Genomic DNA, 16,388 nt, shown 5'->3' with positions numbered 1-16,388 from the left:
ATGGTAAAAGGTAACTCTGGCAACCTTGAGTATCTACTTTTCAATTAAATAAAGTTGGGAGTGAGACTAAGGGAAAGGACTCAATCATCTTCATTTTTTGATATGTACGAACTGGGAGTAAAACTCAAACTCCATTGAGCTTCAGCAGATTAAGCATGACTATATGCTAGGCATTGCGCTAAGATATGGGGGGAGTAAGACAGCTTTTTCTTTATAAAACGGCTTTAAATGGATTAAAATGATTACAGAGGGGAGGGCCTTGAGTGTTTTAAATACAGTAATGGACAAAGAGCTACCTAGGACAAGATCATCATGCTAAAAAAAATGCAAATGAATGACACAGATTGTATTGTTAGGGAAGACTGAAATCCAGCCAGTCTCAATTTTTTTTTTTTTTTTTTTTTTTGAGATGGTGTCTCACTCTGTTGCCCAGGCTGGAGTGCAGTGGTGCAATCTCGGCTCACCACAACCTCCACCTCCTGGGTTCAAGTGATTCTCCTGCCTCAGCCTCCCGAGTAGCTGGGATTACAGGTGCGCACCACCATGCCCGGCTAATTTTTGTATTTTTAGTAGAGACAGGGTTTCACTATGTTGGCCAGGCTGGTCTCGAACTCCTAACCTCGTGATCCGCTCACCTCAGCCTCCCAAAGTGCTGGGATTACAGGTGTGAGCCACCACACCTGGCCTCAGTCTCAAGTTAAATTCAGGAACTAGCAAAGACAAGTGATGGTATACTCAGTTTCCACTTCTAGTAGGCCGTTTCTTGTGTAAAATGATTGGAGAAGCTAGGAAGTTTAACAAGAAAAATGTTAAGCCCACTGGTAAAGTAAGATGACCTACTTTACAGAGGGCACACATTCTAGTTGGCTGTGGAGAGAAAACTTTTTAAGTGTTGTTATCAAGTTGTCCCAACCCAGAGTCACGTGTCAGATGCAAGGGGACCTGAATCAAAGGTAAAAATTAATAAATTAGAAAAGAACTTTAAAATCAACACTAGGGATAAGAGTAAGGGTCAGATTAAGTTGTAATTAGTAACATTAATGAGTAGTAAGAAAATTACCGAATTCTACCCAGATTTTTCAAACAATCATGGGGCCAGGCGCAGTGGCTCACGCCTGTAATCCCAGCAACTTTGGGAGGACAAAGTGGGTGGACCATTTGAGGTCAGGAGTTCAAGACCAGCACGGCCAAGTCTCTGCTAAAAATACAAAAAAATTAGCTGGGCATGGTGGCACACGCCTGTATTCCCAGCTACTAGGGAGGCTGAGGCAGCAGAATCACTTGAAGCCAGGAGACAGAGGTTGCAGTGAGCCAAGATCGTGCCACTACACTCCAGTCTCAGCAACAGAGTGACTCTGTCTCAAAAAAAAAAAAAAAAAATCTTTGTTTACATGCTTCAATCTCAAATTGAAGTTAATGTTGGTGCTTTCTCTTTAAAATTAGAAAAACAGACTAAAAATATATGCTTTTCTTTTTGTGTTAACATGCACATCACTGGTTTAGTTCCTGGGGGCACTGCAGCCTACCTCTACACTTACCTAGTGAACAAAAACTGTTTTTTTTTTTCTGTCTAAAATATTTAATTGTTTACTTATCAAGATGAACTCTTTCTCAGCCTAGATATTCATGTTTCATAGTTCACGAACACAAGTCAGTGACAAACTTCCATGTGATTCAATCCAAGCAAATTCTTTATATTCCCAAACCACTTTGCACTCTGAATGATACCAGCCTTCCTCATCTCAGTATCTTTCATGGAATCCTAATTTCTGAAGAAATCTGCATATGCCTTATTTCTTGGTTCAGCACACCCAACTTATAGAGAGCTGCGACCCCCAGGGATACAATGAATATTCCAACAACATAAAACCTCAGATGCATGGCGTTTGGTTTCATCAAAGCACTGGAAACCATGGTAGTTATTGTCCTTGACAGGCATATGTCAGTCTTAAGTAATGAGATTCAGAAAATAAGATTAACTATATAGTTTATTCGAGCCCAAAGCTTGAGGATAGCCATCTGGAAGCATAGTTTCAAGGTACCCTGACTATACAATCTGCAGCAAACAAAAACTCTTAAAAATGTAGTCTGTAAGCCAGGCGCAGTGGCTTATGCCTGTGATCCCAGCACTTGGGGAGGCCGAGGCGAGCAGATCACGAGAGCAGGAGATTGAGACCATCCTGGCTAACACGGTGAAACCCTGTCTCTACTAAAAATACAAAAAATTAGCCAGGCGTGGTGACGGGCGCCTGTAGTCCCAGCTACTTGGGAGGCTGAGGCAGGAGAATGGTGTGAACCTGGGAAGCGGAGCTTGCAGTGAGCCCAGATGGCGCCACTGCACTCCAGCCTGGGCGACAGAGTGAGACTCTGTCTCAAAAAAAAAAAAAAAAAAAAAAAAAATTTAGTCTGAAAACCCAGACATACAAAATAACGATAGCAAGAACAAAACAGAAATATTCCTCACTAGAAAAATTTAAGTACTTTAAATTTAATCCTACATTTATTTAAATTTATTTAAAAATAAAAACAGAACATCCCTTTAATGTCCTCAGGGCCTGTTTAACTATGGGATAATTTATAGAAGATTGTTTTAAAACAAAATTTATGGCCACACATGGTGGCTCACACCTGTAATCCCAGTGCTCTGGGAGGCCAAGGTGGGAGGATCACTTGAGACCAAGAGTTTGAGACCAGTCTGGGCAATAAAGTGAGATCCATCTCTACAAAATTAGCCATGAACAAGCCTGTAGTCCCAGCCACTCAGGAGGCTAAGGCAGGAGGATTACTTGAGCCCAAGAAGTTGAGGCTGCAGTGAGCTATGATCATGCCACTCATGCACTCCAGCCTAGGCAACAGAGTGAGATTCTGTCTCTAAGACAATAAATAAATAGATAACAAAATAAAGATTAGGCTGGGCGCAGTGGCTCACACCTGTTATCCCAGCATTTTGGGAGGCCGGGGTGGGTGGATCGCTTGAGCTCAGGAGTTCAAGACCAGCCTGGGCAACATGGCAAAACCCAGCCTCTATAAAAATTACAAAAATTAGCCGGGCGTGGTGGCACTCACCTGTAGTCCCAGCTCCTTGGCAGGCTGAGGTAGGAGGATCACTTGAGCCCAGGAGGCAGGGGCTGCAGTGAGCTGAGAATGCACAAATGCACTATAGCCTGGGCAACGGAGTGAGACACTGTCTCAAAAATAAATTAAAGATTCAACTAATACTGTACTACAAAAATATTATTGTTTTATTTTAATTAGTTAACTAATTTTAGAGATGGGATCTCACTCTGTCACCCAGGCTAGAGTGCAGTGGTGTGATCACAGCTCATTGCAGTCTCAACCTCCTAGGATCAAATTATTCTCCTGCCTCAGCCTCCCAAGTGGCTGGAACTACAGGGGTATGACACCATACCCAGTCAATTTTTAAAATTTTTTTGAAGAGATAGGGTCTGGCTAAACTGCTGAGGTTGGTCTCAAACTCCTGGCCTCAAGTAATCTTCTAACCTTGACATCCTAAAGTGCTGGAATTATAGGCATGAGCCACTGCACCCAGCCAGTTAAATTTTTTTTTTGATAATGTCTAAGACAGGCTCATAATCCAAATTCTGCTCTGTGGTATCAGATAAGTAGTTTCAGTGTATGTGTAATTATCGAAGGGGATTTAAATAATTTCCATGGCCATTAAGTTATTAATAACTTATAGTTAGGACAAAACCAAGGTCACTGAGGTAATTTTTTAAAACTAAACAGTGCAGAAATGGTAATCTTAATACTATATTCACAACTTGACACTACAGATAAAATCAACTGTACAAATAAACTACCAATGATATGAACTATTCTATTTAGGAGAAGATTACACTTTTGAGATAATGTTATTTCTTCTCTTTTTAGCTCTTTGCCTTTTGGGCATTTTGTTTCTTAGTGGAGCTTAGGCACTGTAAGGAAATGATATTAAAGCAGTCAGATATCTAACTTGTTGGCAGCCACTACAAATCTTAGTAAGACTGGAGTAGAAACAGCTTTTATATTGTGTGAATTTTAATTACCAATCTTCTATCCAATGATCACAGATCACTGCACAACTGACTGTATAGAAATAAATGTCAATTCACAATGTACTTTAGTCTTCAGTTACAAATTTTTACCAAAAAATCCATCATATACAATTAATTTTCACTACAGAACACAAATTATTCTTTTTTTTTTTTTGAGATGGAGTCTTGCTCTGTCGCCCAGGCTGGAGTACAGTGACGCTATCTCGGCTCACTGCAACCTCTGCTTCCCAGGTTCAAGTGATTCTCCTGCCTCCGCCTCCCGAGTAGCTGGGACTACAGGCGCATGCCACCACACCCGGCTAATTTTTTGTATTTTTAGTAGAGAAAGGGTTTCACTGTGTTAGCCAGGATGGTCTTGATTTCCTGATCTCATGATCCGCCCACTGCGGCTTCCCAAAGTGCTAGGATTATTGGCTTGAGCCACCGCACCCGGCCCCCAAACCTTTTTTTTTTTTTTTTGAGATGGGGTCTCATTCTATTGCCTAGGCTAGAGGGCAGTGGTGCAATCTCACCTCACTGCAGCCTCCGTCTCCCGTGTTCAAGTGATTCTCCTGCCTCAGCCTCTTGAATAGCTGAGATTACGGGTGTGTGCAACCATGCCTGGCTAATTTTTGTATTTTTATTAGAGAGACAGGGTTTCACCACGTTGGCCAGGCTGTTCTCGAATTCCTGGAACTACAGGGGCATGCCACCATACCCAGCCAATTTTTAAAATTTTTTTTAAGAGATAGGTCTGGCTATACTGCCCAGGCTGGTCTCAAACTCCAGGCTGGTCTCAAACTCAAGTGATCCACCCGCCTCAGCCTCTGAAAGTGCTGGGATTACAGGTGTGAGCCACCACGCCCAGCCTATTCTTGACTAAAATGCAACCAAATGTTGAAAATCCTTTGTGGATGTGGTATATATATGTTCAACCATTATTACTGAAACTGTAATCATTGACTAAAATTATAAATGCCACCCACTCCCAATTAAAATTTATAATACAGACATCTATAAACTTGTAGATTATTGTTTGCAGAAATACTCTGTTTTGTCAAGGCAGTCTTTGTAAAGGCTTTTAACTTTTGAAGTGAGCATGACAGCTTTGAATATCATGGTTCTGCATGTTAAATCCTTAGGAGATATTATTCCCCCTCCCCTCAACTAATGCTTCTATTTCTGCCTAGTGTGTCATTATCTCTTGGGAGGAAATTATTTCTTTAGAATTGGTCAGTCCTTTGTGTGCAAATTCAAATGGACAAAGCATGTAGTATACTTATACTATATATTATAACAGGCAAATATTACTGAAAAGCCCTCATGATATAGTCCTACAAACATCCTTTTTATTTAGGAAAATTCAAATTTATGCATAGAACTTTATAAGATCAACCACTCAAACCCTAAATCTTAGTTCTGCAGACTAACACAGTCGGCTGCCACACTGAAGGAAATAGAGCATATATGCATAAAAATGAATTTCCTTTCTAGTTCCTGGGGGTTTACCTCAACAACCAGTTTACTAAGTAAGCTTTTCTTTTTTCTCTCTTACCTATCTGAGCACAGTTAAGGTTTTCGAGTTCTTTCTGGCCAAGAGCTTTTACCAGAAATAAGAAAAAAAAATGAGAGAGAGAAAGCTTATTTTTTCAAACTATGGGGCAGAAATTCTAACAAAAATAAGAAATATTAATTCTTTTTAAAAGTTCTAGGTTTGGCCGGGCACGGTGGCTCACGCCTGTAATTCCGGCACTTTGGGAGGCTGAGATGGGCGGATCACGAGGTCAGGAGATCGAGACCATCCTGGCTAACACGGTGAAACCCCATTTCCACTAAAAATATAAAAAAATTGGCTGGGCGTGGTGGCGGGCGCCTGTAGTTCCAGCTACTTGGGACGCTGAGGCAGGAGAATGGCGTGAATCCGGGAGGCGGAGCTTGCAGTGAGCTGAGATTGTGCCATTGCACTCCAGCCTGGGCAACAGGGCGAGACTCCGTCTGAAAAAAAAAAAAAAAAAAAAAGTTCTAGGTTTGCCAGAAAGGTTTCCTTCTAAGTACCATTACTGAACACCCCACCCGCAACAGGAGATGGCAGAACCATAAAAAGTTCTCCCCTCTTTGGTTCAGTGGCTGCATACTAGAATTACCTAAGAAGCTTAAAAACTTAAGATGGTTGGCCTCCCCATTAGATTAACCAAATCAATTTCTGAGGGTATTTTTCTGTTTTTTTTTTTTTTTTTTTTTTTTTTTTTTTTTTTTTTTTTTTTTTTTTTTGAGATGGAGTTTCGCTCTTGTTGCCCAGGCTGGAGTGCAGTGGTGCGACCTTGGCTCACTGCAACCTCTGCCTCCCTGGTTCAAGCAATTCTCCTGCCTCAGCCTCCCAAGTAGCTGGGATTACAGGCATGTGCCACCATACCCAGCTAATTTTGTATTTTTAGTAGAGACAGGGTTTTACCAGGTTGGTCAGGCTGGTCTCGAACTTCTGACCTCAGGTAATCCACCTGCCTTGGCCTCCCAAAGTGCTGGGATTACAGGTGTAAGCCACCGCACCCGGCCTATTTTTCTTCTTTAAAAGCTTCCCAGGTGATTCTAGTATACGCAACACTGAAAACAAATGTCTAGACAACAGAGGACATGATTCCTTATAAGAAAAGGAATTCCTTACGAGAAAGTTTATAAAAGGCCATGAAATACATAAAAGAATTGCTATGAAATTTACATATGCTAGATACGATGTTCACAAAGTCAGCTGGAACACACAGAGTCACCCTTACTTGGATTCAAAGTGGGAAGGAGTTGTAAAGAACCTTACGCATCAGCTGACTCTATACTTTCATTATGCACCTCTGTGAGCAAAAAATTTAAAGCATGAACTATGCATATATCTCTTTATAAACTGGACAAACGTACTACTGTATTTATAAATAGATATAAGCATACACAAGATAAAAAATTTTAAAGGGAAGAAATATACATAATTTTAAGAGTAAGTTTTGTCAAAACTACAAAATACCTTTTCATTTTGCTCTCAAAATACAGTTATTTGTCTTCATGTTCTGTATGCTTAGTTTTTAAATACACTGCACACCGTGATAGCTTTGTATCAGCAATAGCTAAGCTAATATAACAAGGTACAACACTCGCAAAGGTCAGGGGCCACTTTGCCTGTTATTTTGCAACAAGTCTTCAACTCTAGGCTTGGCGGTAAGGGCGGGGTAGCAAGAGGTCTGCAGGCTACATTTCCAAGATTCCCTTGCTAGTGGGTTTCCAGCTGGGGTTCTGCCAATAGGAGAATGAAAGTGGGAGGGAGGGAGATTTTTCTTCTTTTTTTTTGTATTGCAGAAGCACCTCTGCAGCAGCTTCCTGATCTCTTCTCCCTTTTGCAACTCCAGCCCTTCCATTTGGTATTCCTAACTCATTTGTAACCAACTCCCTACATTACATTCTTTTCTGCTTGGAATATCAAGAGTTGTTTTTGATTCCACCATAGACACTAACTGAGTCATCATTAAAGACAGGGCATGACAAGCCATATTTAAAATGATACTGATAATTTCCTTTTTGGAAGGGCCAAGTTCTTTTCAGATCTGATTACATCATCACTGTTTGTCATCTCAAAGATTGACTGATAAAGAAACTATTTTTAGAAGCAAGAGTAGTTCAGTTTTTTCACTTTCTTGTTCACATATGCTTGGTTTATTAGTATTATCTCTAATTGACAGTTTCTCTGCAGCAATCTTTTAAAGCCATTTGTTCATTTGTTGAGACTGAGTTTAGTTAATAATAGATACTATAATCTGTAAACCTCTGAATTGAGCACCAATGCTAAAAAGCTGAAAGCAAATGAAAACATGAAGGCACAACGCTCAACCCCTGTCCTGTCCCATTTCCACTCTTCTGCTGAAAAATGACCGACTAGCACAGGGGCTGCAAAAAGATGCCAGGGTCAATCTACATGTTATTTCTAAAGCTCAGTTTCTTTCCTTTATTAGGTGCAAAACAAGATAAATATAAATTTTATAATAATATAAATATAATAATTTTCCCCCTCACCCAGTGGGCCCTCTTGTAAACCATACTTTGACATCTCCGTTATTTCCCAATGTCTTGTTTTCACTGCTTCAAAGAATGGGGGAAATTTGATGTTCAAATGTTTGTAAGTGCAGGATTAAACAAATTCCTAAAGCTTCCTAATCTTGAGTATATTAAAGTGAAGTGTCAATTTAAGAGGAGGATATAATCAGAAACTACAAGTTCTTTAAACACAGAATCCTTTTTACATGACCTTCTCACCTAGTTAATGTTACAAAAAATTTACTGTGGAAAATGCTGACCTACGTGAACTGATTCAAGTTTCAGACACCTAATGAAGATTTAAGGTACAGGAAATGCCACTTAGGGAAAAAAACCTGACATGTCATATCCTAGTAAGAAGATGGTTTTCAGGGGTGCGATTTCAATGGAGTATTCTAAGAGATAAAAATAATCATATAATTCTTTTTGGCCCAGTAGATGGTTTCTGAATGACAAGTATGATAGACATTATACCCAGATAGTTGGTGAACTAAAAAGATAAATCTGAATTTAATTCTTAGAATAGCTCCAAGAACAAAATTGGATATTTTCTCTACATATATACAGGTAAATTCATCTATTTGCCATAGGTGGGTGAAAAAGCTGTGGGTAAATGCAAGGTAGTTTCTTTTTTTTTTTGAGACGGAGTCTAGCTCTGTCGCTCAGGCTGGAGTGCAGTGATGCAATCTCGGCTCACTGCAAGCTCCGCCTCCCGGGTTCACGCCATTCTCCTGCCTCAGCCTCTCCGAGTAGCTGGGACTACAGGCGCCCGCCACCACGACTGGCCAATTTTTTTTTAGCAGAGACGGGGTTTCACCATGGTCTCGATCTCCTGACCTCGTGATCCACCCGCCTCGGCTTCCCAAAGTGCTGGGATTACAAGCGTGAGCCACTGCGCCCGGCCCAAGGTAGTTTCTTTCTGACCAAATGTAGGAACATTTCTTTCACTTTTTTGTACAAAATTTTTTTATTTTTATTTTTATTCTGAAAATTGCATTCAAAGAAGCTCAATTGTTAGAATGAAACACTGAGCTTCATGTTTATATAACTTTATCTGGCAAGACTTTCAAAACGTTTCAACATTAAAATTTTTTATTAAAAGTCTTTATTATGTTTCCTCTAAATCATTCTTGCTGACCTGTGTTCGTTTATGTTTCTCAATCTTTTAAAAGTCAATGTCCTCTTCTAATAAATAACAAAAATGTTATACTCTTTCTATAGTTGGTATTATACTACAATACTGAATATGTTTTTTAAAGCTATGCAGGTGCCTATCCTGGTTTACTCCCAAAATAAATAATGATTAAACATTCAAATGCAATGTGGTAGATTATAGTCAATCTTTGTATGTAAAAACCTTAATCCAAGATTCATTACTATGACAACCTTAACAAAGGTTGATATCTTAAAATAAAATGTCACTTAATGTTAATTATCTTTGTAGAGGGTGCTATAGCTTTATATAGTAAGGAGTTCAGAATATAACATGTTTGTACTTAATTTATTCACCAGGGATATGTATCTCAGACATGAAGTGGATATTTAAAAAGTACGTGTTTAAAGAAGGTAAATCTTAGACAATCAGTAGGGTACTATCATGGCCTTCTTCCCTGGCTTTCTTTCCTTTCCAATCTTCCCCTTCCCAACATAACTTTATTGCTTACCAACAATTCAGGCAATACGTGCTCACTGTGACAATTTCAACAATTGGAAAAGATTTTATAAAAAAGAAAATTAGGATAAAATCACTGTAGATCCTACCATCCAAAAATAATGACTTAAAATATTTATTTAATGAATCCCCAATTTGGGACACTTGTTTCCAATCTTTTCCTATCTTAAAACAGTAGAGAGAAACATTATTGTATATATATCATTGACCACTGGTCTCACTATAATAAATTCCTAGACACAAAACTGCTAGGTCAAACGATATATCCTTTTATAGTGCATTTGACATAAATTACCAAACTTCCCTCTAGAAAGGTAATAACTCTTTACAGCCTATGAAAGTGTGGTCTTTCTTGTACCCACTGTAATAAAAACATACACAAGGGTAGAAACCACAGAGAAGCCTGGCCCACAAAAGGATAAAAAAGCTGAGTCAGGCCTTCCTTCTTTCCTCCTTCTTTCCTTCCTTCTTTCCTTCCTTCCTTCCTTCCTTCCCTCCCTCCCTCCTTCTTTCTTTTCTCTCTCTCTCTCTCTCTCTCTCTCTCTCTCTCTCTACTCGGCTTGCTGCTGCCCGCGCCGCGGACTGCCTAGGACTGCCGGCGCCCACCACCGCTGCCTGCCTTTTCTCCTTTGCATACAGGCACGTGTTCGCCATCTTGGCCACGCTGGTCGCCAGCTCCTGACGCCGAGTGCTCTGCCCGCCTCAGCCTCCCGAGGTACTGGGACTACAGACGGAGTCTCGCTCACCCAGTGCTCGGTGTTGCCCGGGCTGGAGGGCGGTGGCGTGGTCTGGCCTCGCGGCAGCCTCTACCCCCCGGCCGCCTGCCTTGGCCTGCCAGGGTGCTGGGATTGCAGCCCTTGCCCGGCCGCCGCCCCATCTGGAAGGTGGGGAGCGCCTCTGCCCGGCCGCCCCGTCTGGGAGGTGAGGAGCACCTCTGCCCGGCCGCCCCGTCTGGGAAGTGAGGAGCGCCTCTGCCCGGCCGCCCCGTCTGGGAAGTGAGGAGCGCCTCTGCCCGGCCACCCACCGTCTGGGAAGTGAGGAGTGCCTCTGCCCGGCCACCCACCGTCTGGGAAGTGAGGAGCGCCTCTGCCCGGCCACCCACCGTCTGGGAAGTGAGGAGCGCCTCTGCCCGGCCACCCACCGTCTGGGAAGTGAGGAGCGTCTCTGCCCGGCCACCCATCGTCTGGGAAGTGAGGAGCGCCTCTGCCCGGCCGCCCCGTCCGGGAAGAAATGAGGAGCGCCTCTGCCCGGGCGCCCCGTCCGGGAAGAAGTGAGGAGCGCCTCTGCCCGGCTGCCCCGTCCGGGAAGAAGTGAGGAGCGCCTCTGCCCGGCCACCCATCGTCTGGGAAGTGAGGAGTGCCTCTGCCCGGCCACCCACCGTCTGGGAAGTGAGGAGCGCCTCTGCCCGGCCACCCCGTCTGGGAAGTGAGGAGCGCCTCTGCCCGGCCACCCACCGTCTGGGAAGTGAGGAGCGCCTCTGCCCGGCCGCCCCGTCTGGGAAGTGAGGAGCGCCTCTGCCCGGCCACCCATCGTCTGGGAAGTGAGGAGTGCCTCTGCCCGGCCTCCCATCGTCTGGGAGGTGAGGAGCGCCTCTGCCCGGCCGCCCCGTCCGGGAGGAAGTGAGGAGCGCCTCTGCCCGGCCGCCCCGTCCGGGAAGAAGTGAGGAGCGCCTCTGCCCGGCCGCCCCGTCCGGGAAGAAGTGAGGAGCGCCTCTGCCCGGCCGCCCCGTCCGGGAAGAAGTGAGGAGCGCCTCTGCCCGGCCGCCCCGTCCGGGAAGAAGTGAGGAGCGCCTCTGCCCGGCCGCCCCGTCCGGGAAGAAGTGAGGAGCGCCTCTGCCCGGCCGCCCCGTCTGGGAAGTGAGGAGCGCCTCTGCCCGGCCGCCCCGTCCGGGAAGAAATGAGGAGCGCCTCTGCCCGGCCGCCCCGTCCAGGAAGAAGTGAGGAGCGCTCTGCCCGGCCGCCCCGTCCGGGAAGAAGTGAGGAGCGCCTCTGCCCGGCCGCCCCGTCCGGGAAGAAGTGAGGAGCGCCTCTGCCCGGCCGCCCCGTCCGGGAAGAAGTGAGGAGCGCCTCTGCCCGGCCACCCCGTCCGGGAAGAAATGAGGAGTGCCTCTGCCCGGGCGCCCCATCCGGGAAGAAGTGAGGAGCGCCTCTGCACAGCCACCCATCGTCTGGGAAGTGAGGAGCGCCTCTGCCCGGCCACCCACCATCTGGGAAGTGAGGAGCGCCTCTGCCCGGCCGCCCCGTCAGGGAAGAAGTGAGGAGCGCCTCTGCCCGGCCGCCTCGTCCGGGAAGAAGTGAGGAGAGCCTCTGCCCGGCCGCCCCGTCCGGGAAGAAGTGAGGAGCGCCTCTGCCCGGCCGCCCCGTCCGGGAAGAAGTGAGGAGCGCCTCTGCCCGGCCGCCCCGCCCGGGAAGAAGTGAGGAGCGCCTCTGCCCGGCCGCCCCATCCGGGAAGAAATGAGGAGCGCCTCTGCCCGGGCGCCCCGTCCGGGAAGAAGTGAGGAGCGCCTCTGCCCGGCCGCCCCGCCCAGGAAGAAGTGAGGAGCGCCTCTGCCCGGCCGCCCCATCCGGGAAGAAGTGAGGAGCGCCTCTGCCCGGCCGCCCCGTCTGGGAAGTGAGGAGCGCCTCTGCCCGGCCGCCCCGTCTGGGAAGTGAGGAGCGCCTCTGCCCGGCCACCCACCGTCTGGGAAGTGAGGAGCGCCTCTGCCCGGCCACCCCGTCCGGGAAGAAGTGAGGAGCGCCTCTGCCCGGCCGCCCCGTCCGGGAAGAAATGAGGAGCGCCTCTGCCCGGGCGCCCCATCCGGGAAGAAGTGAGGAGCGCCTCTGCACAGCCACTCATCGTCTGGGAAGTGAGGAGCGCCTCTGCCCGGCCACCCACCGTCTGGGAAGTGAGGAGCGCCTCTGCCCGGCCGCCCCGTCCGGGAAGAAGTGAGGAGCGCCTCTGCCCGGCCGCCCCGTCCGGGAAGAAGTGAGGAGCGCCTCTGCCCGGCCGCCCCGTCTGGGAGGTGAGGAGCGCCTCTGCCCGGCCACCCATCGTCTGGGAGGGGAGGAGCGCCTCTGCCCGGCCACCCATCGTCTGGAAAGTGAGGAGCGCCTCTGCCCGGCTGCCCCATCTGGGAAGTGAGGAGTGCCTCTGCCCGGACATCCATCGTCTGGGAGATGAGGAGCGCCTCTGCCCGGCCGCCCATCGTCTGGGAAGTGAGGAGCGCCTCTGCCCGGCCACCCATCGTCTGGGAAGTGGGGAGCGCCTCTGCCCGACGACCCATCGTCTGGGAAGTGACGAGCGCCTCTGCCCGGCCACCTATCGTCTGGGAAGAAGTGAGGAGCGTCTCTGCCTGGCCGCCCCGTCTGGGAAGTGAGGAGCCCCTCTGCCCGGCTGCCCCGTGTCTGGGTAGAAGTGAGGAGCTCCTCTGCCTGGCCGCTCCGTCTGGGAGGTCTACCATGGAGGGCAGAAGCAATGTGGGGGCTGGACGTGGTGGCTCACGCCTGTGGTCCCGGCACTCTGGGGGGCGAGGCGGGTTGATCACTTCGGGCCAGGAGTTCGAGACCAGTCTGGCCAACTTGGCGAAACATGAAGAATACAACAGACAAACCAACCAACCAACTCAATGACAACAAAACAGGTCTACCCTGGAGTCATACTCTAATTTTTTCTATTTTCCTCCCTTTCTGATCCTTTATCCCACTTTCTTTTTCTTCCTCTTCCTTCTCCCTCTTCTTCGTCAAATAGAGGATTGAGTTATTATCACTGATCCATATAAAGTCCCTCTCTCATTTATTTTAACTCCCACCCCCATTTCTATTCCCCGACTTCCCATGTGCAACCTTCCTAATATGTTTAACACGCATCTTTTTGTTTGTATGTATTTTTAGAAAATGTTTATTGTTTTTGTATGCAAAAAAATTAATAAAGAAATAACTCAGCCGGGAAAAAAAAAAAAAAAAAAACTGAGTCAGGAGCTACAGAAGCAGCACACCAATGAGGAAGAAAGGCAAAAACAACTAAGGTCTACACTGTTTTACAAAACAGAATAGAATCTCTGTCTACACGTAGCTCCAGAAAACTGTACGTATTCCCATCCAAGAGTAGAAAAGACTAGAATGGAAGAGGACAAAGATGTGGACTTTTATCTATTTATCTAAGTCAGAAAACAACAGAAAAATACCTCTTTTGGATCATCTGACATCTTACCTGTCCTTTTCTTTAGTTCACTTTCCTCCTAAAGCATAACCAGAGGCTGTAAAATGGAAGCTTGGCTGGATGCAGTTGAACTTTTACCTGGTTTGTTTAACTCACATAGTGTAGCAATTTCAAAATGTGAATGTATTTATATGGGTCATGTGCACTCCAGTTCACACAGTTTCTAACACTGACTCTTAAATTTCATTGTTCCACTCATTTAAGATATCTACTTAGCCCTAGTGGCATTTGCTACTTTCATATAAAATAACCATTCAAATATCATAAAGTAGTAGTTTGGTAGATGTTATCCTGTGTCACTTAATAAATGTTGATACTAAAGGCTAGTCTTTTTTTTTTTTTTTTTGAGACGAAGTCTCACTCTTGTCCCTCAGGCTGGAGTGCAATGGTGTGATCTCAGCTCACTGCAACTTCTGCCTCCTGGGTTCAGGCGATTCTCCTGCCTCAGCCTCCCGAGTGGCTGGAATTACAGGTGCCTACCACCACTCCTGGCTAATTTTTGTATTTTTAGTAGAGATGGGGTTTCACCATGTTGGCCAGGCTGGTCTTGAACTCCTGACCTCAGGTGATCCACCTGCCTTGGCCTCCCAAAGTCCTGGGATTACAGGCGTGAGCCACCGTGCCCCGCCAAGGCTAGTCTTAAAGAAATTTTTCTTCCTAAACTCAGTATCAAATGTAATCTTAAACAACAAAGTGGGATACAAAATTCCAACTGTTAATTGCTATTTGACTTAACTTGGGTATTTTATTTTCAAGAAACCATCACACTTATTACATTACAGATATTTCAAAACCCAAAACCCTTAGCCCTTTTAGCTACTGCTAATCACCAGCAGCAACATACACAGTGGTTAACAGTATGGCTCCTAAGCTAGACTGCCTGAGTTCAACACCCGGACTGATCAATTACTGGCTGCACCACCTCAGGTAAGCCAATCTCTCTGCCTGTTACCTTATCTGTTGTAGTTTCTTCATAGGGTTGGTATGAAGATTAAGTGTCATTACTTATGAAGCACTCAGACCAATACCTGGCACGAAGTATACATAATATGTATGCAATAAATGTGTATATTGTATAATACATATAGTACATATAAGATACACAACAATAAAAAATGTCTGGAAATATAAATATACAGTACTTTCCCCTTATTGGCAGGAGATATGTTGCAAGACACCTCCCCGCCCCACTTGGTGCCTGAAATTGTGGATAGTACCAAACTCTATATATTACGGTTTTTCCTATACATACATATCTATGATAAGGTTTAATTTATAAATTAGGCACAGTAAGAGATTAACAAAAATAACCCATAATAAAATAGAATAACCATAACAATACACTGTAATAACAGTCTGTGAATGTGGTCTCTCTCTCTCACTCTCTCAAAATATCTTGGTGTTCTGTACTCACTCTTCTTCTTTCTTTTTCTTCTTTTTTTTTTTTGAGATGGAATCTCGCTCTTTCACCCAGGCTGGAGTGCAGTGGCATGATCTCGGTTCACTGCAAGCTCTGCCTCCCATTCTCCTGCCTCAGCCTCCCCAGCAGCTGGGACTACAGGCACACGCCGCCACACCTGGCTAATTTTTGTATTTTTAGTAGAGACGGGGTTCACTGTATTAGCCAGGATGGTCTCGATCTCCTGACCTTGTGATCCGCCCACCTCGGCCTCCCAAAGTGCTGGGATTACAGGCATGAGCCACAGCGCCCAGCCTCTTCTTTCTTTTTATCATGTGTCGATCGATCTGTTAACCAAGAGGGCTACTAAGTGACTAATGGGTGGGTAGCATATACAATGTGGATATACTGGACAAAGGAATGACTCACATCATGGATGGGATGGAGCAAGATGGTGCTAGGTTTCCTCCTACTCAGAAGGTTGCACAACTTACAACTTATGAATTGTTTATATCTGGAATTTTCCATTCAATATTTTTGACTGTAGTTGACTGTGGGTCACTGAAACTGCGTAAAGTTTTGAAACCGTGGACAAGGGAGTACTACTGTACAGATGGTCCTCACTTTGCATGGTAGTATGAGACCATTAAAATGCCTGTAAAAGCTGAAACCAGGCAAAGTGATCTTAATAATCAATGAGAAAGATCACCACTGTTCCATGACCTTTAAAATTTTTTGTTAACACATTAAAAACTTTCTTATGGTTCATCACAAAGGCATAGAATAATTTTTAAAAATAGTAAAACTAATATTTAGTTAGTACATTGTAATTTAAAACATCAGCAACATTGGGAATTGAAGTGTTTTACTTCTTTGTAAAAATTTATCAAGGGTAGTTTAAACAGTGATTGCCTTCTTTTTGCCATGATATAACTTGCAATGTAGAGTGAACATCTTTTCTATACTTTTAGCAAATTGTCATACTCCTTACTAAGTCCAGATCAGGTACTGTAAT

General features: G+C 45.2%; 1 protein-coding gene across 1 annotated transcript in view; it reads right to left on the bottom strand.

Annotated features, from left to right (window-relative positions):
* Window positions 1-16,388, bottom strand: part of GTF2F2 (general transcription factor IIF subunit 2) — a 171,120-nt gene that overhangs the window by 19,948 nt on the left and 134,784 nt on the right. The window lies entirely within an intron of this gene.

The sequence above is a fragment of the Symphalangus syndactylus genome, chromosome 15, assembly GCF_028878055.3.
Source record: "Symphalangus syndactylus isolate Jambi chromosome 15, NHGRI_mSymSyn1-v2.1_pri, whole genome shotgun sequence".
Taxonomy (NCBI): domain Eukaryota; kingdom Metazoa; phylum Chordata; class Mammalia; order Primates; family Hylobatidae; genus Symphalangus; species Symphalangus syndactylus.
The sequence above is the reverse complement of the archived record's forward strand: the minus strand, read 5'-3'. Positions and strand labels throughout refer to the sequence as shown.